Raw genomic sequence first — 27,742 nt, 5'->3', positions numbered from 1 at the left:
TCACATTAAGCATAATTCTTATTTTATAGAAGTAAGGAAGCATAAACTATCATTCATTCTAACAAAGGTTTGTGTTGGTGAATTGTCTTGTGAATTATCAAGAACCATTCTAAATCAGATTGGTATCATATTCATAATCTTTCTTTCCTTGTGTTAAAATTGGAGGTCTAGGGAAAGTAGGTGGCCTAGGAGAATTGTTGCCTTTGAATTAGAATATTGCTATAAGTGGAACACACAAATAGAGCCTCAATTATTGAATAGCAAGAGGAAGATGAGCATGAATAAAGGGTTCAAGTTTCAACACCAATTGGAATCCAATTTTGTAGACAAGTCTCTTAAAGCAATCAAGCTTATGGCATTTTTCATCTAAAGTATTTCAATCTTTTTTGAATCATCCAACTCAACAAGAATAAGGAAGAGCAAAAACATGATGTAGAGCACAAATTTGAAGGAATAAACTCACAACTACCTTCCAAGATGGAACTCAAGGTTAACATTTAGTAGATAGACAAAAAATTGATATGGTTCAGCAATTTGACATCTACTTTCATTTTATAAGTGAACAACCCCAAATTGCATTTGTCCAATATAACCAAGCTAATCAAGGACTCTCATGGTGCCAATGAGTCATCAAGATTGGATTTAGATAGTTAAAGAGTTGTCAGTAAGAGATCAGGAGGGATTCAAGAGGTTGATCAGATTAAAACATGTATCCCCATTTTTAGATTAATTACTCATGTTCAAGTAAGTGCATGATTAAATAATTTTGAATGTCATGTTATTGGTGTGGAAGGGCATTTGGGAGTGAAGCCATGTGGAACTATCTTAAGATTATCTTAAGTCGTCACCCTTAGAGTTTTGCATTTCAGTGGAGCAGCATGTGCACACACAATATGGGTGCAATTACCATAGTACAATATGTATTGAATAAACTAAATATAGCCTTAATCGCTAATGGAAGACTTAAATCTGCAGATTTATAGCATAGAAGATTGGCGACTTTTTCTCAAATCTGCAAAGTGGATCCTCAATTACGTAGGGAGATCTTCAATATAAGAGGACTTGATACGACTTTTGCTGCAATCTGTTTATCATTTTACATAAGAGTCAGATAATGTTACCTATCCAAACCGGGGCAAAAGACATTCTATTTTAGCATACACTTTGTCAAATGTCACAGTAATGAACTATAGAAAAAATAAACTTAAACTATTTGCTTTCAAGATTGTCACCAACAATTGTTTCTGCTCTTTAACAATATTTCTTCAACCAGACCTTTTTATTCGAGCAAAATAAGAATCTATAAAAAGACCGACATAAGAATATTCTCACCGTAAACAATAAATGAATCCAACACAAAGTCTTGATGCCAAAGCTTTCTTCTTATTTGTTTAAATTTGTAAAATAACAATAGGAACACAAAGTTTCACTTTTGCTCTTCACTTTGGTAGAATTTTGTTGCATATAGATTAAAGATTCTAGATTCATATTACAATAAACAACCTCATGTGTGTGTGTGTGTGTGTGTGTGCGTGCGTGGATGCGCGTTTAGAAAACCTAGGAAAAACTATGACTAAATTAAAGAAGAGTCCTATTTGACTTTGGACTCATGCATTTCATAAGTGCAAAAATGTAAATACAAAATGACACATGAAGTGTCAAAATCTTATTAAAAAATGCAGCTACAAATTCTAAACTATGAAAAATACTAAGTGTCACCAGACACTCCATTTTGATCTTGCTTCATGAATTCCTCTAGCTTATCTAAAACTGCTTTCATCTATTCTTGATCAGGTCCTTTGGTGTGACTTGTGATGTCCTTGACCCGAGTGATGAAATCTTTGAGGATCATGTAGCATTTCTTGTGCTTTTTTAGAAGAGAGGCTAGATCATCCAGATTTACTTGGATATCTATCAACTTATCAATTGAGGATAATGAGAAAGCTTGTCTGTCGACCTCTTCACCAATTAGCACACTAAATTCTTTGATGATGTCATCCTCATGAAGGGACTTCTGGTTCTCATTGAGAAAGGTATGAAATAGCTGATATCTTCTCGATGATGTCTAGTGTGTTCATTTTTTGTTCCAGTATTTCTCTTTGTTCAATATACATATCCTTTGAAGGGAGCACTCCATTATCAACTAGAACTTTAAATTGAAACTCCTCTAACTTCAACGAAGAGTCAAAGTCCTTCTCACATGCCTCCAATTAATTTGAAAATAAATACAAAGTTTTATCAATTTCAATCTTTATCTCCTCCAAGTTATTCATTAGAGTAACTGCTGAACACAGGAGATGAGTTCCTTGACTCAACAACCTATCCATCCATTCGCCAACTGTTCTCCCACGATAATTGACTTCTTTAGCTTGTTTAATGATTTTCTCGTCCACTAAAGAAATGACAAACTCAACTACCTCTTATTATATGGTTATCTTGATCAAAACTTCTGTGAGTTGATCTACCTGCTTCTTCAACTTGTCCTTCTTGAACTTTTCTTCATTAAACATTGCCACAAGATGCTAGAAAGATGTTTGAGCATCTTCTACCACTCCATGTGTTTTCTTTCCCAAATCAATTCTATTGATGACATAGTCAATATGCTACACTTTATCAAAATCTATGTTCGAAGGAGGAATTGCCATTTCCACATACTTATTCTTTGACTTATCTATTCTCAATCTAGACAAAGCTTTGGATTTCTTTGTACCCTTGGTCTAATAGGCACTGGCTAACTAAAATCAAAATCATCTGGAGAGATGACTTGCTTCTTTCTTTTAGGAGTGTTAGACACTAGCCAAGGTGGCAAAGGTGTGTCATCATCCACTCCAACAATCAACACTTGTGTTAACAATTCCTGAGACTGAATATTTATAGTAACAATGGGTGGAGTAGAGGCAACCATTGGAGGTGGATTTTGAGCAACAGAAACCTTAGGAAGAACTTGGGTTTTTGACATAAACTTTCAAAATCTTCTAACATGGAAGAAGTAACCTTAGAAAAATTGGGAAAGAAAACAGTATCAAGGTTGTCATGAGGTGTATCAAGGGTAGAAGTGGACATGGAAGGAATGACATGAATTTCAAGAAATTGTGATAAAAATGAAACAGTGGAATCCAAAGGAATAGTATCAGAAACTAAAACTAAGGTGGTACCTATAATGTTACATGATGCAGGAGGAATAACTTCTTGTGTTTCATGAGGCTAGGAAGTATTTGGGATTTCAAGTAGTCTCTCCTCATCAAATTCTCGTTCCTCTTGTTCCTATTCCTTTTTAAGTTCATCTTCTTCTTCTTGCTCACCTTCATTATCTTCATCTCCTTCATCAACCTCTTCATGAGTTTGACTCTCTTGAGAAGAAGACTCACCTTGACTCTTACCTTTTCCAACTGTGAATTTAAACTTTGGACCTTTAGGAGACATAGGTTCCTATCTATTCTTGGTCCTCAATTTAGAAGTCTTTTCCTTAGGCCCTGCAGTATCATCTTTAAATGATTCGCTCTGGAAAGGTATCAACTAAACACCATGCAGATTTAACCAAACATTGGTATTAGCAAGGATATTTTGGAACCTTGCCCTTATTGAAGTATTCTCCTTTTGGGACCATTGAATAAGAGGGAAAGGTGATCCAACAACTTTGTTCTTCTCATATATAGGATATAGGATGTCTCCATCCTAGTCAAGATCATCAGGAAAATTAGAAAGATCAAAATTTTCAATTTGTTCTACTGTTAGAGGGTAGTAGTCAAGGGTAAGTGCACAAAGATGGTGGTCAAAAAGGGGGGTATAAGTGGACACTTTTTTTCTGAAATCAGGTGAACCTAAACTTGGAGGGAAAATTTGAAAGTCATCCACTCAAGATATGAAGATAATCAAAGAACAAATATTGTATTACTTTGAAATTAGTTTCCAAACTACTAAACTTTTCCAAAATTGGATAAGATTAAGAGGGTCAAATCCTTCATGCATGAAAAACAAACCCTGATTTTTTCTGAAAAACATAACATAGTGTCTGACGTGCGCATCAAAAAAGTCATAGTTAGATTTAGTATTTTGACAAATCCTTTGGCAGAAAGATAGTTAAGAGTGAGCACTAGAAGATGTGTTTTTTTTTGTAATTTTTTGTTGAGTATTTTTTTTAATGATTTTTCCAATCGAGCACATCTTGAAAATTAGGTACCTGTTCATGCGCGAAGCATAAGTTGCACTAAACAAATTGAAAATATTTTTTTTTTTTAAATTGTAAAGAATCAAGTGCACTACAATAATATATAAAGTTTTTAAAATTTGGATAAGTATATCAAAAGTTATTAAAAACATGGTGCACCCATGTCTATGAGAACTATGGAGACACTGGTAAAAGAAATTCAATAATAATATGTTATTGTTGTTGAAATTTAAAAAAATTATATGGTTAGAAAGATTAGAAGATGGGTGAAAATATGGTGGCAATTTTAGAAATACCCACTTGATGAAGTGTAAACCTAATGATGACAAAGTCGATAAACCAAGTTGATAAAATAAAACACATCAAAAATGAAGAAAATGGAGGGAAATCAAACTTCCAAACCGTAGCTTTGTCATCCAGGTCTATTTCCAAGCATAAACAGTCAAAAGCGAGTACAGGGTACTTAAGTTGTTTAAATTTTAGGTGTGTGTATAATATGATATTGTATATATAATATGTGTATATACATATAATATATAATATTTATATATATATATGTATATCTATACTTATATATGTATATAAGTATAGATGTCTACAATAAGAATATATAATATATAATATTTATAAATATATGTATATAAGAATATATAATATATTAAGTATATATATACACATAAAAGTGTATTGTCTCCCTCTCTCAAGCACATACAAGGTGCCTCTCTCTCTCTCTCTCTCTCTCTCTCTCTCTCTCTCTCTCTCTCTCTCTCTCTCTCTCTCTCTCTCTCTCTCTCTCTCCCCCTCTCTCCCTTCCTCCCTTCCTCCATACCCCGTCCCCCTCTCTCTCTGTCTCTTCCCTTCTCCCTTCCTCCATACCCCATCCCTCTCTCTCTTCTTCTCTCCCTCCCTCCCTCCCTCCCTCCCTCCATACCCCACTGCAACTATGTCTGCACTTCTATAGAAGTAAGTGAATTTATTTATTGTCCACAACTTCCTCTTTGATTTTTATCGTGTATGCTCTCCTAAGAAAATTTACTGATGGATTTGTCTGTGTATATTGAATAGGAGGAAGAAGGGTCTAAAATCGAACCACGGGTGCATTACCGTGACAAACAATGAAACCTGCAACAATATTCTTCTCGAATGTGTTTTTAATGAGCAGAGCAGATGTGGAAAATAGTGTCAACAAAGAAAAATGATGAGTCAGAGTACCTGCAATATGTTTTTCAGAAGGAAACAACCAGTCAGAAGAGAAAGAGGGAGAGTAATGCAGATGATGTCCTGGAGAATGATAGTGGTGGGTATGCGAGAGTTCCCATGTTGTTACACAATGCCTGTCAGCTAAAGAAATTAAATTTTGTTGTAAGCATGATAGTGGTAGTATATGATGATCATCACTTGTCAAAAGGCTTGGAAGGGTACATACCCATCAAAGAAATCAAGTGTGTAATTCCTATAGTCACAATCAAGATCAGTCCTATAACCTTGCAAATTTAATAGCATCATATGTTTTAGAAAGGCACTACTCTTAGGGTTAGGTCAAGCTCTTACACTTGCTTTTTAGTGAAGCCTCATTGTTTGTTCGCTTGGAGTCTCTCTTATGCTGAAAATGGTCTAACTTAGCTATATAAAAACTAAACTACTGATGTTCTATTGTATGATGTTCTATTCATAACTTTAAATAATATATCATTTTATTAGCCCACCATATGACCCATTAGGTGTCATTAGAGGTCATATTGCTAACTAAGAGGTCATATGGTGTCCTGTGACCCCTTAGGACACCATATGACCTCTTAAGACACCATACGACACTGTATGGTGTCGTTATGTGTCTTATGGTGTCCTATGACCCTTAGGACACCTTATGACCCCTTAGGACACCATATGGTGTCGTTAGGGGTCATATGGTCTCCAACGACCCCTTAGGACTTCATATGGTGTCGTTATGGTCTCTCTCTCTCTTCCTCTGATGCAGAGAGTCTTGGAGCTTTGTTTGTTACACCTTCTTGAGTGACTTGTCCTACTCAACCCTTCAACTACTCAAGTCCTTCCTATGGCACTTAGCAGGGGTTATGATAATGAGATCTCCAAGGTCTGAACCTTCTTTAATTTCCTCCTAGGTATATCCAATGGTTTCTAGACAATCAACTCCACCACTTGAGGTTGCCACCTCAGTTACTCACACACTCCTCTCCTAGGCTCCAACCACTCCTACAAGGATCTTAACACACAATCACTTCCTATTGTTTCCCAATTTATCTACCAGGTGTCTTTAATGTATTTTGAGGTTTAAGGATCACCAAATCCATCACCTTGGCTTCCTAACCCTTCTAGGTCTCTACCGGCACCAAAATAGGCCTAATTGCACTAGCCCTCCCTAGGCGGTTTTAGGGTCTTAGTTTGAAAAATTCCTAAACAAGACTAGAAATAAATCATGGATTTGAGTACCCTTTTGGAAGTTATAGACAATACTAGAAAATTGCATCTGGGTTATCCGTACAAGTGGGGTTTCAAATGCTGCACTATTTTGAAGGGTTTAGGCCTCATCGGTGACTTGGCAAGATGGGGCTAAAAATCTTCACTAGTCAAATCTCCAACTTCAAAAAATTTGGGAATATTCAAGGGAAATCTGATGTATTTCCATTCATGGGCCACTTGTTCCTACACCAATCCCCATGTGCTCATAAATCACACTTTTCTTGCTGTCCTAACTCACCTACTCCTAGCAGTGAGCTTAGGGCTTCATTGTTTCTCCTCCTCCAGAACCTGCAACACCACACACCATATTATAAAAATATGTACAAACCCTAACCTATCATTCTTAGTGATTTCAACAGGTGCCATCAAAGAATGCCTAGGTTAGAGCCATTTTCTTGCTCTTAAACCCTACTTGCCCTTCTGCCCCCCTCCTCTCTCCCTACCCCCTCCTTATCTCTCCCTCCCTCCTACTCTCCTACTCTCCTACTCTCTCTCTCTCTCTCTCTCTCTCTCTCTCTCTCTCTCTCTCTCTCTCTCTCTCTCTCTCTCTCTCTACCTCTCTCCCTCTCTCTACCTTCCCTCCCTCCCCCCTCACTCTCTCTCTCCTCTCTCCCCCCTCTCCTCTCTCTCTCTCTCTCTCTCTCTCTCTCTCTCTCTCTCTCTCTCTCTCTCTCTCTCTCTCTCTCTCCCCTTCTCCCTTCCTCCATACCCCTTCTTCTCTCTCTCTCTCTCTCTCTCTCTCTCTCTCTCTCTCTCTCTCTCTACCCTCTCTCTCTCTACCCTCTCTCTCTCTCTCTCTCTCTCTCTCTCTCTCTCTCTCTCTCTCTCTCTCTCTCTCTCTCTCTCTCTCTCTCTCTCTCCCCCTCTCCCTCTCTCTCTCCCTCCCTCTCCCTCTCCCTCTCCCTCTCCCTCTCTCCCTCCCTCTACCTCTCCCTCCCTCTCTCCCCTTCTCCTCTCCCCCCCTCTTTCTCTCTCTCCTCTCTCTCCCCCTCTCTCTCTCTCCCTCCCTCTACTTCTCTCTCCCTCTCTCCCCTTCTCCCTTCCTCCATACCCCTTCTCCTCTCCCTCCCTCCCCCTCCCTCCCTCTCTCTCTCTCCCTCCTTCCCTCCCTCCTCCCTCTCTCTCTCCCTCCTTCCCTCTCTCTCTCTCTCTTCCTCTCCCTCCCCCCTCCTTCTTCTCTCCCTCTCTCCCTCCCTCCCTTCCTCCCCTCTCCTCTCTCTCTCCCCCCTACTCTCCCCCCTCTCCCCCTCTCTCTCTCTCTCCCTCCATCCCTTTTCATTCACATTTTTTCTAATACAAATAGGACGTACGGGGTACTGAACCTATTAGTTCAATGCCTCGCCATAAATTTTTTAAGGTGTAGGAGTGTGTGCACGGTACTAATTACTTGTAAGCATGTACGAGGTATGAGCCTATTAGTTTGCTACCTTGCCATAACATTTTTTAGGCTTAGGAGCACGTAGGCACTACTTATTAGTACAAAATGAGAAAAAAAAATACCGTTGGGCTTGCCAACATCTTATGGACTAACAGTGTGCACGCGGTACATAGACATAGTTTTAGTTGCCCAAGAGCCTCAACGACCTCAAAAGAAGTTTTTGAGGTCGTTGAAGGCCCCACTAGAACTGTGTCTGCACTTCTATCATTGTTTTATACATAGAAGTAGTGAATATTTTGTTTTTCATGATTTCAAATGATTGAAGTATTGTTCTTATTAGTTTTGTCAATATTATTGTGATTGTTTAATAGTTTGATTCAAAAAAATAATGATAAGATGCATATTTATGATTATTTGTTTGTTAATGAATTTTTGTTCACATATATATGTAATATGATTCTATTTAGGACAACCAATATCAACCATGGGAAAGAATAAGCGAGGAATGATGGAACAACGAGACACTGAAAAGGAAAGACAAAGGCAGCATATGGAGAAATTACGTGACATAAGAACAATGGGAGAAGAAGGTATGTCATCCTCAACATCTCAATTTGATTTACTAAATGAACATAATGCACCTAATGGAATTGAAGAAGAGACATTTGATTTACCGTATGAGCCTAATGCAATTGAAGAAGATACCACATTGAATAATCAATTAAATGATGAACATACACCTTCTCTATTTCAAGAATTGAATGTACATAATGCACTGATATTAACACCTCCTAGAATCATTCATAGGAAACCAAAGTATCTAATTGACATTGATGAGAATATATTGAAGCCAATTCCCAATAAAATGAATGAACGAACTTGTAGGAGAATGGTTAAAAGAATATGGCAAAACTATTTTGAAAACTTAAAGCAAACCGCAAGATGTCAATTAATTGTTCAAATGATTAAAAATTTGAATTTTAGAGAGACAATGAAAATTCTAGGCCCAAGATCATCTGAAAGTAATAATGAAAGAACTATTATGAGAAATCTATTTGATGCATATCAAGCTATTGGTTCAAAATCACGTACTAAAGATTCTAATGCTACTCGACGTGTCATTACATCAATCATAATAAGCAAGAAAATAAAAAAAGATCATTTGATAAGCAAAATAAGTAAGTCATTAAACATTAGTAGAACAACATTAAGTAAAGAATTAAAGAGGTGGGAAAAAATAGAGAAACCTAACAATAATTCTCTTTGGCAAAGGCAAGGTTGTTGTTGATGCACTAAGAACATTAATTGATTTTTTTTGGCATGAAAACACAAGAGTTTCGCCCAACCAAAGAGATGTTGTTAGAAGGCGAATTGCATCTACAAATCGCGAGCCACATGCCAAACACTATTTGGATATGACTCAAACTAAATTTTATGAAAGATTCCTTCAAAAGTTTCCTCAAATAAGAATTTCTCAAAGATTTTTTGAAATGGCAAAACCTTTTTATATTAAGATTAATTATGTACACACCACGTGTTGTTGTAGGATGAATATTGAATTTTCCATGCACTATGATATTTTTTGTTATGGTTGTTCTACTTTGCACACTAATGATGTTTTGCAGGAATACAATATACAAGCACCTCCTAAGTCGGTAAGAGAATTTATTTCAAGTGTGCTATGTAATTGACATGATGGTTGCATTTATTATAAGATGCCTTGTTTGGAAGGTTCTTGTGCTATATGTGGTGGTTTGAAACGTTTACCAAGATGCGTATATTTGGAGAGCACACATGAAATTGGTAGGAAACTAGTTTCTTTCGGAAAATACAAGACAGTCACATATGGAGTTAAAGATGGAAAAGATTTGAAGAGATGTGAGCTAGTGAAAAATGATATATGTGTAGCTGAATTTATGAAAATGTTTGAAGAGAAACTAGTTTATGAGTACATAATGCATACACATAGAGCTGGATGGTTAGATGAGCAATTAAAGTTATGTAAGGACACATTTCCTCTTGGCACCATTGTCTCTATCATTGATTTCGCTGAAAATTATACACTACAACCTCAAAATGAAGTGCAATCTATGTATTATCATTCTACACAAGTTTCTATTGTTGTACAAATAGCATTCATGCATGCAGATGATAGCATAGAGGGGGATAGAAAGGTTGTAAGAGAGTATCACTTCTACATAAGTGATGATCATACTCATTCATCTGATTTTGTACAAGGATGCTTTAAATTTTTCTATGATAGTTTAAGGGAAAGGAACATACGATACAACCGACACTTAATATGATCAGATAATTGCACCGCACAATTCAAGAATGCAAGGATATTTTATTGGTTAGCAAGGATGCATATGACAAGCAGTGTACAACATTTTTGGAATTTCACTGAGGCTGGACATGGTAAGGGAGAGCATGATGGTGCAGGAACATGTGCAAAAAGAGCCCTAGCTAGAGAAGAATTGAAGTATGAAGGTGGTGTTGAGTTGATAGATGCAAAAACAATTGTGTGATGGTGTAAGTCTACGATGGGTCTAGGTAATCCAGGTATGTCAATGGTTTATAGATATTTTTGGTTATCACTGAATCTAACATTGAAAGTTTTCTAAATTGTTTTACAGCTACAGGATTGAGTGACATGCACTCATTTATGAGTTCAAATTCAAGTTCACTACTAATTTATACGAGATCGATGGTATGTTTTTGCTCTTCATGCATGTATTGTTTGTGGGAAGAATGTGAATCATAAGAGTGGGTTGACAAACGGTCTTGTAGACTGTTGGTTTCCATTGATTCATATCAAATTCCCAAAGCACTACAATTGAGCCAGATGGAGACATCAGTGGATTTTGACCATGTATCCGACCTAGTGGAATCAGGTGATTTTTTGAGTTGATTTTTTTGCAAGTATTCTTTTTGGTTCGTTTTGTTGTACATCATACTTTATTTTTGGTATTAATTAACACTTTATAAAATGTAGGTCATGTGTATGCAGTTGTTGTAGAAGAGAACAATGAAGAAGGAACAGATTACTATTTGTGTCATTATGTTGAGCCAAAAAAAAAATTGACAACCACAACCATTGACGGAGAGGGTATTGATTACCCAATAGGGTCAATTGTCATGACAGGAACATGGCTTAGGAGATACCCTATCAAGAATTTTGATGTTTGGTTGTTCGAGGACTTTGAAACACACAGACATATTCTTCATTTCTCTAACCTTGTTGTTGCAACAAATATTCATTTGATGAAGTATTGTGGTAGACCACATAACAAAATTTTATGGAAAGTTCGTGAATCTGACCACGAGGCAATACTTGACACAATACGGGTTAGAGACGATCCTGAAGGCTCACTTGATTGATTCTATGGTTCAAAGTAGAATGATTTTGAGAATTTTGTATAAATAGTCGAAGAATTGTTCTATATTCATTTTTTGTATATATAAATGCCCATGAGCTGATTTTTACATGTTTAGGGGCATAATTTTGTATATTTAAATGGCAATGAGCTGATTTGTACATATGTACATGCCAAATTTTGTATATTAAAATGGCGATGAGCTGAATCATACATACTATAATGCCAAATTTTGTATTAAAGACCATGAGATGATTTGTAAGACATTTTATTGTATAATCAAATAGCCAAGAGTTGATTTGACCATATTTAGAGGCAAATTTTTGAATAATATGTGACTATTTTTTGTGTCAATGGTTTTGTGACTATGTTTTGAGTATATGTGATGTGATAAGGTCAATCATGAGTATTCTCGATTCTTGTATAATCATGGAGAATTACTTTAGTCTATATACACCTAAAAATGGTCTGAAGATAATTAATTGAATAAGCAATTATTTAATTAATCGCCTTCCCAATTTAATTGGATTCATTAGCAATTTGATTAAATCCCTTTCATCTACTTATTAATAAATATAAGGATTTATTTAATAGGTTCATCTCAATAGTTCCCTTTGATTAATTAATCCCTCCTCCATTTAATTCATTTCTTCTAATCCCCTAATTAATTAAAACAAATCAGTTTATGAGTTGTTGAAAATTAATTAACCTTTTTCCTATTATTTGAATTTTTAAAATTCAAATTAACCACATGCCTCCTAACTTCTAACCACCAAACCTAACCATCCCCCTAACCTAACCATTCCACCAAACCTTGGGTTTAAATAACCCAATCCTATCTTGTACATCCTAACCTCCTTATCTTAACCTCCTATGGTGTGGATATTCTCAACTTGAGACACATGGCACTTAGGCCACATGTATCCTCCCTTGGACACTTGCCCTCTCATGAGAAAGGCTCCTTGACACTTGTCACCATCGAGATGACAAGTGTCTCTTCCTCCAACCTCCTCCAATTTCACCCTTGATATCTTTAGACTCAATCTTGACCATTGATTTCTGCCACCTCACTCCTGGCATTGGAAATCCTATAAATATCCCTCATTTTGGAACACAAAGGATCCCATCTCATTGTTCAACCCAACAATAAGAATACTAACTCTAGTTGAAGTCTCAACCTGAAGTTTGGACATTCATTTGGTAAAGTCACTATTTCCATAGCTAGTGTTCATTTGATTGTCAACCCAAGGACATAATACTTGAAATGGGTCTAAAATATATATGCACTAAGTTCCTGTGAGAGCTATTTTGCATTACTGCAGCAACTAACATTATGCAAAAAAGATAAACAAGAATTGAAACTATAGAGAGGCTACAGGAAATTTTTTGCATAAATTCATAAAAGCAATACAAGATAAATTCAATGTTGATAAACAGAATTTACTCTGTTCTGGTTTGGCTGCAGGAACAATTAGTGGATTTGTTTCCAATGGCTACAGGAACAGTCAATACAAGAATGTCTACTTTAGCTAAGGAAAGAAAACTAATCTTAACAAATGCATAGGAACGCTCACCAAGTGGGCCCCCTTTGATGAGTGATACCAGGCTTCCCAAAAACAACTCTAAAAGCTCAGAATAACATATTTTTATTCATCATTTTTGGAAAGTCATTACATGATTCAATATGAAAAGAAAACTCAAAAAAACTTAGGAAAGATCCTCTGCTCTGTTTTTCTCCTTCTCCTTCTATCTAACCTCTGAGAAGATAAAGAGCTTATTATTAAAAAGAAATCATCTACAACAGACAACACAAATCACGCCGAAAAGAAGAGGCGGATAATTGACCGAGAAAGGAGATAGCTGGAGTTATGTTGCAGGAAATGCGGATCTAACTGAACCACAATCATAACATACTGTGGCAGTATTTACAGCTTTGATGTCCACTTAAGTTAGACATTGGTAGTATCGCTTGATTGCTCCGCTTATGCTGTTCCTTTTGCTTCTCAGCTTTTCTGCAGTTTGATCTTTAGTCATCTTCTTGAGTATCCTTTCCTTCAACTGACAATAAAGGAGAACATCCACCGCAACATCATTTATTCCCTTCACTACAAAAGAAATAACATACAATAAAATACATACGCATTTTATTTAATCAAGACATCTATTAATTTCACATATGATATTGCCCTAAACAATCCACATGGCAACAGGAATAAACCACATGGCTGCATGAATAAATGGCATGGTTGCAGGAATAAACTGGCAAAGATAACACATGATTTAATAGGTTTGGGCTAACATATGGAATACATATAGTAAACTTCCAATACATCACTACTACTTATGCAAATCAAAAGATGACAAAAACTCAAGAGTTCTGAGGACAGAAATATGACAATGTCTCAACTCATCACTCATTATCATTTTAGGCATTGTTATTATAGGCATATCCATTTTAGAATATCATTTAAGCATTATTATTATAGGCAATTGCATCTTAGATCTAGTTTCATTTATTCATTTTCTAGCATAATTGTTGAATCATGTAGCTTAATCAATCATTTTCGAGCTTAATTGCATCATCATCATAGCTTAAATCATGCATATCATTAGCTTAATTAGACTCTTGGATCAATCTAGAATAATCAATCTCATCTAGCTAGCATATTAGCATCATTTTAAATCCTCTGTCTAGGTGTAGTCAAGTCATTGGGATTGCTTATCCAGATCTGAGAGCAAATCCATACTCGAATCTCTTAGGAGGTAATAGGTCACTTTGCCATGGTTTATCTTTCGTTTGATTTTAATTTGCTAACCATGCTTGTAATGATCTATTGAGTGTTTGTGTTGTAGCTGCAGGTACCCTACTTCACACGCACGACATTTTTGGTGCCCACCGTGGGGCCAGAAATCTCATTTTGGCCTCTTAGTATCATCAAATTTTCAACTCGCAGGTTTCTAGTCAGGTCTGATTCAAAATTTTGTACGAGTTCCCTTTTTGTCTCATACAAGATCCTTTGTGCTGTCATACAAGCAGGTGAGAGTTGTCATACAAGTAGGTGAGAATTGTAGTACAAAATTTTGCTTCTGTGTTTTCTAAACAGATTACATTTTAGGGTTTTCATGCTTCAATTTGATTAGTACTAATATTAACCCTGGTTTGTTTGTGAGTTTTTCAACAACCTAACTGGTTTTTGCAGGATGATAGTCGAAGATTGCGCTTGTAAAAGTTTATTTCATCAAAATAAAGTGACTACTAATGTATTTGTTTTGCAGGTTGCCTAGAAGGACTCAACCAAACTTTGTGTCTTCTTTAAGTTTTCTAGGCACACTTGTTTTGCTAATGGTAAATGAACATCTTGTTTTCTATGCTTGAGAAGTTGTCTAAAAGGTAGGAGAGTATTCTCTTGTCCCCTTGGACAATCATAAATCTCAACCCTTGAAGCACTTCTAAGTTTGAGATTTGATTACCTTTAGCGGGCCTATGATAGTGGGAAAAAGTAATCACCCTGTGAGAATGACCCAAGTGAGTACAACTAGACCCAAGCTTTCTGACTCACTCTAAAAAATAGGCCTCTCAGGATTAAAGTCTCAGAGGATGGGATTATTTGAGTTTTATCTTTTGATATCTCTCATATCGTGCATTTAGTAGGGCCTTGTGGTCTCAATCACGCTTGCGTGACTACTTCTTGTTTCGGTACCTTGTTGGGCTATAGGCCTCAATCGTGCTTGCGCGACTGCAAGGGGTAATTTCAAATGAAAAACCTTACTAAGAAGCCTAAGATAGAAGCTACCGGATTCACCTCTGAAAGGGGGATAATATTTGTGCAAGAGAGATAGTAACTCTCCCAAGATACTTGCCATATCATGCCCCCATTAGCGTTTGGAGTCAGATAATACAGCGTTGAGAATCCATTATGTGAAACTCAGCAACCATATTCTGATTAGCTATTGGGTGTGTACCTGAGTCTGCAAGCAAAGGTTTTCTCTCTCAGGCAACTTCCTTAGGACTTAGTGTGGTGTGTTTGAAATCACTTATCATATCATGTGTTTGTTGTGTCTTCATCCTTGAAACAAGAAAATCAGACATCTAAAACTAGAAAACAGAAGCAAAACATCAAACTTTATTGATCAAAAATTTGTCCAAATAACATTTTTTTATCTCTATTCTGTCTTAAGTCATACGAGTTTGTGTTTTGTCATACGAGGCATCTTGTTTGTTGTATGGCTCAGTAAGAATTGTCGTACAGGGCTTCTAGTTTATCGTATTGTTCAATGGGAATTGTCATAGGAGATCATCCTAGTAGGGAAGGTTATGTTATCTTTTGTCATATGGGTCGGTGAGAAATATCATACGAGTTTGTGTTTTTTCATGTGAGATTCCTAATTTGTTGTATGGGCCTGTCTTTATTGTCGTCTGAAGCTGCTTAAGTTGTCGTATGAATTTCTGTCTCTGTTGGTCCAGAGTTGTCTTCTTGCATGTCTTTTTCAGATTTGTCATATTTGTGTGGTCAATTGGTAGTGATCATAAACACCTGAATATCTATCATTTTGTGCTTGGATTGTCTTATTGGTTCACTTGGTCAAGGTATCATCTGTCAAATTGGATTCTAAAGCTAAACACCTCAAGATTTTCAAGTACTCACCTTCAACAAGTTCAAGATCTAAACATATCAAAGTGCATCATCAACCCCTTTGATAAACTGATCACTCAAACATAGTTTCTCATCAGGATCTATCATCCTCCATCACGAAACTGCAACATTTGAGCAAGATAACCTTGTCCCACATCATAGGATATATCATTCCTATTGGACTTGGTTCTATCAAAATCACCATCATCGCACTCCAAAACCGAAGATTGAAAAACTTGCAAACTTTTAAACACTTGAATTATTTATTTGTATCCTATCATTCTACCGCATCTACATTGAAATTTGACCACTTATCAAAAAAAACTTTTAGACAACCGATTCCTTGCATGATATCCAATGTGCGTGTATGCCCGTGTTAACTAGAGCGTAGAGATGAAAGACTGCAAAAGTAGAAATCGAAACATCTAGAATAACTAAAGATCATAGAGGCATGGAACTCAAAAATAAAATATAAGTTGAAGAAGAAATAACAGAACAACATATCAGAGACATCAAAAAAGATCCTCAATTCGATAAATTTATGGAGAAACTATTGGAGGGAGAAACAGAAAAATATTTCCTAATGTTAGCAAACTTTGGTGCTACACTCCCCCAAGTTTTTGATGTGAGAAAATTCACATAAAAGAGAAGTGACTATTCCCCTAATAACGACCAATATGAGGATATTTATGGTCTCAAAATTAACGACACATCAATTCCTGACAACACATGAAATAATGAGGAAGCTTCCATTCCCAAAACCGATGACATAGAAATTCTTAACCATGTAAAATCTAACGAGGATACAATAAGAGATAGAAATGATACAAGAAGAGATCAAGATCCTCCTAGAACACAAAATCATGGCTATATAAGAACAAATCCTATTGAAAATCCTATCACAACCCTCACACAACAAATACAAACATTACAAACACAAATTCAAGATATGCAGAGAGGAAATGTTAGAAGATATTCACTTCAAGAAATGTGTCCTTATCCATTCGACAAAAACTTAAACATGATACCATGTCCTATAGGTTATGAAACTCCTAGATACGAAAAATATGATGGAAGCACTGATCCCCAAGATCATATCTGAGAATTTTGCACAATGAGTATGGAGTTCGCACATGAGGATACCTACTTGATGCAATTATTTCCAAAGAGCTTAACTGGACTAGTTATAGAATGGTTCTCCAAACTTCTACCCGGAATCAAATCATTCTCAGAATTGGTGGATAAATTTTTTTCACAATATTATTATAACATACAACATGAAGTAACAATGATAGACTTATGTAATTCCAAACAAAAGAGTGGAGAACCTTTCATGACATTTTTACTAAGGTGGAGACGCTTAGCTTCACGATATCCTCGTACAGTGCCAGAGTATGAAAAAATGGACATATTCATCGACAACCTAAATGATCAAATGAGTTATCATCTAAAAATGCAAGGACATCAAAGTTTTGGAAAGATTATTGATAACGGAATCAGAATGGAGGAAGCCATGATAAAGAAAGGTGAGTTGAAAACATACAAAGAAGGAGTTCCTCCCCTAACAACAACAACAACAATGACAAGCCAAAGTTTTGGAATAGAAATCATAATATTGTCAATGATGGAATAGTAGATAACAACAACATAAAACCAAAACAACCGGTTTTTAATTTACCCAATCACTCAACAACGGCTCAGCAAAACAACAATCACTAAAGAGCAACTATCAAAAATTTCTTTTGAAGACAATTTACAAACATTGGTGAATCGCTTGGATCCACATTAAAGACGCTTCTCGCCAACAAATTGATTACTTTACCAGAAGAAAGAAACTATGAACCTCAAATAAAACCCCCTTGGTGGAATGAAAACCATTATTGCGATTTCCATCGAAACAAAGGACATCACACACCTAGTTATCAAAAGTTAAAACATGTCATTCAAGACTTGATTGATAATGGAGTAATAAATGTAGATGGACATAAGACAAATGAATCTCATACAACTTTCAAAACTCCACTTCCTAACTATGAGAAGGGTGAATCATCAACAGTGCATCATGATAAAGGTAAAGCAAAGGTAAACTATGCTCATACATATGATAATGTGGTAAATATGATCGTGGTCAAAGAAAAACAAAATCATGAATCTACTCATGGTATTACATGAAGCAAAGCCAAACTGGTTTTTCTGGGTCCTACAACAAACACATCATCCACTACCAAACAATACAACCTAGTGGATCAATTAGAGAAAACGCCCGCGCAAACATCCATCTTAGAACTTTTAAAACTTTCACCTACACACAAAGAAATTCTAGAAAGAGCATTAGTAGATACAATAATGTCCAAAGACTTTGATATCAATCAATTCCAAACCATGGTGGGACACATCACAACCCCACACTACTTATCATTTATTAAATAAGATGACATGTCCTTGCAACATCCCCATAACACTTTCTTGCATATTGAAGTCCTCATTCACAAGACATGTGTTAAACGTGTCCTAATAGATGGTGGAGCTGGATTAAACATTTGTTCATCGAGTCTTGTCCGTGCTCTAGGTTATTCAGAAGATGCAGTTGATCCCCTAAAAAAGATCACCATCAAAGCATATGATGAAGAAGAACATTCCTCCAAAGGAATTGTGATACTACCCATCAGAGTGGGACCTTTGCAGAAAAACACAACATGCCAAGTTCTAGACTTGGACTTATCATACAATATACTCATGGGAAGACACTGGATACATGACCTACAAGTTGTTCCATCAACATATCATTAGTGCCTAAAACTTCCCTACAATGGACAGGAAATCACGATCTCTACATATTCAAATCCATTTCAATACTGCAGTAATCTAAAACCATCTCAAGAATTCATTGTTCCTCATAATAGGGAGGTATCATCTTCAAACAAACAAAACAAAGAAAAATCATTTGCTTCAATTTTGTCAAGTATGGAAAAACAAATGCAGCTAAGAGATTGAGGGAACAAAGAATATTCAATATCACAATTACCACTTTCTCCTAAATCCTATGGAAAACCATCAAATTCTAAACAACAACCAAGTGAAAATATCTTCCAATATTTGATGGGGCATTTGTTAGTGTTGGAACCTTATCAGAAAAAACAAAAGACAAGGATGTGCTACAGTGGTTGTACAAAGATGAATAAGTTCAACAAAAGATCAACAATGTCCAAATACCCACAGAATAGTATGGAAAAGGATTTAACATTCTTCAAAAGATGGGATATACTGGAATAGGTCCTATAGGAAAAATAAAAGAAGGTATCTCAGAACCTATCCAACCTCATACTCAGTAGGCTACAAACAAATCAGGCTTAGGGTATGGACAAGTCACTCTACCAGAAGACACATCGTCTAACCAACAACAAAGTGAATATGAAAACAAATAAGAACAACTTGCAATTGAAAGAGAAGAAACAACTACCAAGGAACAAGCCCAAACAAATATGAAATGGAAAAAGAAACAAACTCCTAATCAACTAGAGAAACAAACCAGTGATACCTCCTGAGTAGCATTAACTCTTAATCAAAACAAGAAAGAAGCTAATACAAGTCAAGGAGAGCTGATAGCAAATTTGACGAAACTTAATCTCAGTCCAGAAGAAGTTGAATATGAAAGAAGAAAAGATATAGCAAGAAAAATAGAAAAAATGAATCAAATGCTATATGAACAAATCTATAGATTGCAAGCTGCAAGTGAGATAGATTCTAATGAATGGGAATGGGATTCCTATCATTCTGAAGAATCAACTAAAGAAAAATGCTTCGAAGAAGACGTACGAGTCGATGTAGTCACGCGTATGTAGAACAAATGTTAGGAACTAGCTCACTTGAATTAGAATCACATTTAGCTGACTTGGACTTAATCGAGGACGATCAGGAGCTACTTGTATGAGATCATTTTGATAAGAGTACTATTCTAGACATGGATATACATATTAAAAACTTTGATAGCTCAATCATGACCCTAAATACCCTTGAAACATCTTATCCTGAAGATCCCTTACCTCTAATAAATCCAGAACTTATTGATTGGGAAAATGATAGACATATTGCCATTGATACCTTTCCTAGTGACCATGCCATATCTGTATATCTTAATTCCATCGAACCTTTAACAACTTTCACTAGGAATGTCAGCAACGCATCTTCCAGTCAAGTATGTGCCAAATCTCCTAGTCGCAAAAAGGAAAATAAAGAAAACATTATCAAGTCTAATGCTGAAAACCATTTCTTGGCAACATTAGATCAGGAAAAAGTAAAAAGAAAGGATGCATCTAATGATGAAAACCTCCTTGAGGCACCAGAAGATGGGAGATTTGACACTTTACTTGAGCACTATCAAGAAAGGTCATCCATTTTGATCGAACCCACGGAAGCAATTAACATTGGCACGATAGAGCAACCAAAGATTCTTCATCCAACGACTTCTCTATCAGAACAAGAAATGGAGCAATATATAGAATTATTCAAATGACGACAAATCAATTTTGCCTGGTCATATGCAGACATGCTGGGGTTAGATCCTGAGCTTATCATGCATCACTTAAATGTCAGCCCAGGAGTGAAACCAGTCAAACATAAATTGAGGAAGATGCATCCTCGTATCGCTCTCCTGGTCAAAGCAGAACTAAAGAAATTACTAATTGTCGGATTCATCATACTGGTAACATATCCTCAATGGGTATCAAACATCATTCTTGTTTCCAAACCAGACAAGAGTATCAGAGTATGCACAGACTTTAGAGATCTTAATAATGCATGTCCGAAGGATGACTTTGCTTTGCCCAACATTAACATCATTGTGGAATTAACTGCTAGACATTCCATGTTTTCACTAATGGATAGTTTCTCTAGATACAATCAAATCAAAATAACACCTGAAGATCAAGAAAAGACAACTTTCACATGTCCGTGGGGTACCTTTTGCTGGAATGTCATGCCCTTTGGACTAAAGAATGCTAGTGCCACATATCAGAGAGCTATGACAACAATATTTCATGACATGATGCATACCTTCATGGAATATTATGTGGATGACATATTGGCCAAATCATACAACAAAGAAGACCATATAGAAATACTAGACAAGATCTTTGACAGGTTAGAATAGTACAAGCTACAGTTGAATCCCAAGAATGTGCCTTTGGTGTCACTTCTGGCAAGCTATTGGGATACATTATTTCAACTAGAGGTATCAAAGTAGATCCAGCTAAAGTCAAAGCAATCATGGAAATAGCGTCTCCCAAGAATATAAGTCAACAAATATCACTCAAAGGAAGACTCCAATCAATCAGAAGATTTGTTGCTCAACTAGGCAATAAATTCCAGCCATTTACTCATCTTTTGTGCAAAAATGTTCATTTCAAGTGGGATCATCAATGCAAGAACGCATTCAACAAGATCAAGGCTTATCTCATGCAACCACCTGTCCTAATGTCACCAATTCTAGGAAAGCCATTGTTACTCTATGTATCGACCACCAAAGTATCATTAAGAGTTATGTTTGCACAACAAGACAATGAAGGAAAAGAACGAGCCATCTACTATATTGGAAGAACACTAGTGGGATACAAGCTCAACTATTCCACAACAGAAAAAGAATGCTTGGTGGTAGTTTTTGCTTCTCAAAAATTAAGACACTATCTACTATCTCACTCCATTAAGTTGATAGCAAAAATTGATCCTTTGAAGTATTTGCTCAGCAAAGCCACATTAACAGGAAGATTAGCGAAATGGGTAATGATTTTAAGTGAGTTTGATATTGAGTATGTTGACACAAAAGCTATAAAGGGACAAGTCATTGCTGACTAGCTAGCAGAGGCACCACTTCACGAAGATCACCCTTTACACATTGAGTTTCCCGATGCAGATATCCTAACAGTCACCACATAAACATGACAATTATACTTTGATGGTTCATATACACAACATGGATCAGGAACAGGAATTGTATTCATCACACCACAAGGTCACACCATTCCAAAAGCATACAAATTAAGTTTTCCCTATACCAACAACATAATAGAATATGAATCTTTGGTTATAGGCATCAAAATGGCTATAGAATGGAACATTACATAACTTCAAGTCTTTGGAGATTCTCATCTCATCATAAATCAAATCAATGATGATTACCAAACAAAGGATGAAAAGCTAATGCCTTATAAAAAGATGGTAGATGATTTCAAGAAATATTTTATTGAAATAACTTTTGAGAAAATTCCAAGGAATGACAACAAAGTAGCAGATGCCATGGAAATACTTGCTTCTCTCCTTCAGACACAGGAAAATCAAGAGCGTTATGAATTCCTGGTGGAAGAGTTGTTTTGCCCTGCTCATAATTGTCCTGATTCCCAAACCATATGTCACCTTATTGGGCATGATTCCTCCCACTATGGTCAAACTTACACATACCTGAAAGATAATATCCTCCCTCCCGACTTATCAAAGAACCAATCCGCCAATCCTCCCATTATACCCTTGTTGCGGATACCCTATTTAAACAAGGTTTGGATGGTACTCTTTTAAGATGTCTTGAACAAGAAGAATCTAAGAAAGCCTTAAATGAAGTCCATAATGGCATTTGTGGCACTCATTCAAGTGGTCTTACCCTTTCGAAAAAACTCATATGCTTGGGATATTATTGGCCAACTATGGAACGAGATTATTTTCAAATAGCTAAGACATGCAAACAATGTCAGATCCATGGGAATTTGATTCATGCACCAGCACAAGAACTTCATGCTTTAGCAACATCTTGGTATTTCTGCCAATAGGGTCTTGATCTAGTAGGAAAGATAATTCCTTCTTCATCTAATGGTCACAAATTCATCCTTGTAGCTACAAAATATTTTACAAAATGGATTGAGGCAGTACCTCTCATCAATATCACAGGAAAACAAATTGTTGCATTTCTCTTGAACTACATCATATGTCACTATGGCAAACCCATGACCATTATCACTGATAATGGGCGACCGTTCAAGAATCAGGATGTACAAGAGCTAAGTGAGAAATTCAAGATCCAACACAAATTTTCCTCACCCTACTATCCACAAGGGAATGGGCAAGCAAAAGTATCAAACAAAACTATTTTGAAAATCCTCAAAAAGATAGTAAATGATGTTGGCAAATATTGGCATATTCAATTAAACCCTTCTTTATGGGCCTACCATACTAGTATCCGCACACCAACAGGTGCCACACCTTTCTCTCTTATCTATGGACCAAAAGCAATACTGCCAATAGAAGTAGAGATAACTTCTCTACGAGTATCATTAAAAGACCTTATCCCAGATGAAGAACAACGAGTATCTAGATTGCAAGAGTTAGAATTAATCAATGAACGAAGACAAAATGCCTTTGATCATTTAAAGCTATAACAACAAAGAATGTGCTAAAGTTATAATCACAAGGTCAAACCAAGAGTTTTTCAAGTTGGAGAACTAGTACTAAAGGAAAATCCACGAAACCAGTCAAATCGAGAAAAGAAAGGGAAGTTTGAACCAAACTGGTTAGGTTCATTTGCAATCACAACAGTATTTGGATCAGGAGCATATCAACTATCAACATAGGACGAAGATCAGCTCGAAGATCCCATCAATAGAATACATCTGAAGAAATTTTATGTCTGAAAAAGCAAAAAAATCCAAAAATAGTGAAAAAGCAAAAAATCCAAAAATAGTGAAAAAACAAAAAATCCAAAAACAGTGAAAAAGCAGAAAATACAAAAACAGGGAAAAACAACAAAATAAACAAAAAAATCAAATATGAAAAAAAGTGCAATAAAAACAGAGGGTGAAAACCTGACAAACATGCGCCATCTGTCAACTAACTCTTCCATCTATTGGTTCATGCATCCTTCTGCTTGCATTCATTTTCCATCGGCGATGTTCATATCCATAAATAAGCCGTGTACATATGCAAGCATCACAGCTAGTCTCTCGCCATGGTTTGGATCATTGGGTATATCATAATGACGTTGTTTCGAAGCTTGGGGAAAAATCTTGCACTTGGCTGGGGGCAAAATGTTTCGATCATCTTGAGCTTAATCAAATAGGTAGAACAACAATTAGACAACACTGGTCAAGCAAAAACTGTGACATGTCCCATGTTGAATACAAGATCAAATTGTCAACCATCAAACCACAAAATATCAGTCTAAACCTGACACACACATATCAATGGATGATATCTTTTGACTAATGATTTTAACATAATGTTTCAACTTATCTATCTTGATTTTCGCTATCATGATTTCTGAGTAACTCCAGGATGTCTTTGCCTAGAGGAACAAGGAAGGAACATGCTATTTTTCTTATCTGTTATCTGCAAATTAATAATTAATATGTGCAAAGTTGTCTACGGACGTGATCACCAAAGTATCATAGAAGACATTTCGGGCTTGCATATAGAAATGGTTAATACTGCCTGTTTTACGCAAGCAACACTCAGGTCATCTTGGTTCAATTATACCTCAATGCTTGTGCTAACTTGCAATATCAAAATCCAGGAAAGTAGTGCTCAGGTCATCATGGTTCAATTATACCATCGATGTTTGCACTCACTTCCCACATTTTAAAAAGCTCAATGATGATAAAAACACAATAACCCAGTGACTGGTCTGATCGTAGCTTTGCGTTTCATTTGCATTTGCATTTAGCTCGCATTTAATTTTTGCATGGGATCCCATAAGCTCATCTTATCCAAGGCTGATCTATTGCACAAATCATCAATGTATCTTCATAAGTGTATACACAATCAGACCGATGACTCACCTCTCTAGACATTGTCGACCCCAAAGGGAATCTTATGCTCCCTACAATGTATCAACATCAGCATATCTGAATCTTCTTGCCACAGGATATCAACAAAATGTCAATTCTTTATCTAATCAAACTTATCAATTTTATCAATCGATCGCATCTAATCTACACTATCATGTCTTATACAGGATGTATCTTTCCTGAAACTAGACATTCTGATCAAGTCTTATATAGGATACACCATTCTTGAAACCAAACACTTTGATCATCTTTGTCTTATATAGGAGGTGTCATTCCTGAAACCAGACTACATCTCTATCGTATCAATATAATCAATCAATCAAGCTTTATCAATAATCACATCCAGAACCACATCAAAGTGATCGAAGAACTCGCACTTTCATCAATCAACGTTGCAGAAATCAGATCATCTAATTGGGAAATAAATTTTGCAAAGATCCAAAAACTCCAAAGGTCAATTATCTCAATTGATCTCTTGAGGGGTATCATTGTATCACAATTTAGAAATCAATGGCTGGGGCATCCTATCAAACCAATATCATCATCAAAATGACATTATTCTTTGAATCAATGCGTCATCATACCTCGCTTGAAAGAGGGGAAAAATTTATACACCTAAAAATGGTTTGAAGATAATTAATTGAATAAGCAATTATTTAATTAATCCCCATTCCCAATTTAATTGAATTCATTAGCAATTTTATTAAATCCCTTTCATCTACTTATTAATAAATCTAAGGATTTATTTAATAGGTTCATCTCAATAGTTCCCTTTGATTAATTAATCTAAATTAATTAATCTCTCCCCCATTTAATTTATTTCTTCTAATCCCCTAATTAATTAAAATAAATCAACTTATGAGTTGTTGAAAATTAATTAACCTTTTCTTATTATTTGAATTTTTAAAATTCAAATTACCCATATCCCTCCTAACCTCTAACCACCTAACCTAACCATCCCCCTAACCTAACCATTCCACCTAACCTTGGGTTTAACTAACCCTATCCTATCTTGCACATCCTAACCTCCTTATCTTAACCTCCTATGGTGTGGATATTCTCCCCTTGAGACACATGGCATTTAGGCCACATGTCTCCTCCCTTGGACACTTGCCCTCTCATGAGCAAGGCTCCTTGACACTTATCACCACAGAGATGACAAGTGTCTCTTTCTCCAATCTCTTCTCCAACCTCCTCCAATTTCACCCTTGATATCTTCAGACTCAATCTTAATCGTTGATTTCTACCACCTCACCCTTGGCCTTGGAAATCCTATAAATATCCCTCATTTTGCAACACAAAGGATCCCTTCTCATTATCATTTTAGGAATTATTATTATAGGCATATCCATTTTAGAATATCATTTAAGAATTGTTATTATAGGCAATTGCATCTTAGATCTAGTTTCATTTAATCATTTTCTAGCATAATTGTTGAATCATGTAGCTTAATCAATAATTTTCTAGCTTAATTGCATCATCATCATAGCTTAAATCATGCATATCATTAGCTTAATTATACTCTTGGATCAATCTAGAATAATCAATCTCATCTAGCTTGCATATTAGCATCATTTTAAATGCTCCATCTAGGTGTAGTCAAGTCACTGGGATTGTTTATCCAGATCTGAGAGCAAATCCATACTCGCATCTCTTAGGAGGCGATAGGTCGCTTTGCCATTATTTATCTTTTATTTGATTTTAATTTGATAACCATGCTTGTAATGATCTATTGAGTGTTTGTGTTGCAGCTGCAGGTACCCTACTTCACACACACGATAGAGTCATTATCAGGTCATAGGGGTAATAGATTGAGACTAGATACAATTTGAGCAAAAATTGTCATTATTGTCAAAAAAATTGTCAAAAAAGTTGTCAAGCAACTTGTACATTGTGCCAGTAGGGTATGATTCTCGATGTTTTGACACTTTGGGATGCATGACAGGGGCATGCGTAGCAAAAAACTTCCCACCTAGTTGCACTCATGACGTCGGTTTGTGCACACGACGAACCAAATCAATTCTAGCCAATCCTGCAACTTTGCATTGCATGCAACTGATGGTTTTTCCAGCACATGAAAAAATGCTACCAATTGAAAATGGCTTTGAGTCATCAAAAACTAAGATAATGCATTATAGAGGAGCCTCACGTGACCCCACAGATTCAAACAGATTGATCATATGTGTCCTGGATTGGCAGAAATAGTCTGTCAAATTTTGACATTTTTTTGGACTTAGGGCACTTGAGAGATCGCACCGGTATGGTATGACTCTCGTGTTGGCATTTTAATGATGTTTTGATTGTTATTGATGGACACACACTTTCTTGATGTATGAGTTATTCTCAACCAGTAATTGTTCCAACCAGTATTGTGTATTATAGTCTTCAAACTATCGGTGTTTAGCAGAAGATGTTTATCGGTCACAGATTGACTGAAGAGCTCAAGTGGTATGAAGACCCCAAGCGTTATGAGGATCCCAAGTAGTTCGAGGATCTCAAGCGGTACGAAGGAACAAAGCAGTAGTTAACTTTTGATCAGAGCACTTCGATCTACCAGTCTTCATTTTTGACAACTGGTAATCGGTATATTGTATTAACTGGTATTACTCTGTGATGAGTTACCAACCGATATTTCTGTAATGTGTGATGAGTTATTATCCACCGACACTTTGGTGGTGATTGTGTGTCATGTTACCAAATGTGTCTAGATGCACTAAACCTAGGAACTTGTAGTCTAATCCTATTGGACCGACATGAAATCGGATTCCTTTATAAGGACATCATGTCTAGGGTTTGCATGAATGATGTGTGAGAAGTGTGATAGAAAAGGTTATGTGCAATCTTTGCAGAGAAGATTAGGTTTGTGTGAAGAGATAGAG

This window comes from Cryptomeria japonica, chromosome 2, assembly GCF_030272615.1.
Source record: "Cryptomeria japonica chromosome 2, Sugi_1.0, whole genome shotgun sequence".
Taxonomy (NCBI): domain Eukaryota; kingdom Viridiplantae; phylum Streptophyta; class Pinopsida; order Cupressales; family Cupressaceae; genus Cryptomeria; species Cryptomeria japonica.
Note: the sequence above shows the minus strand (reverse complement) of the source record.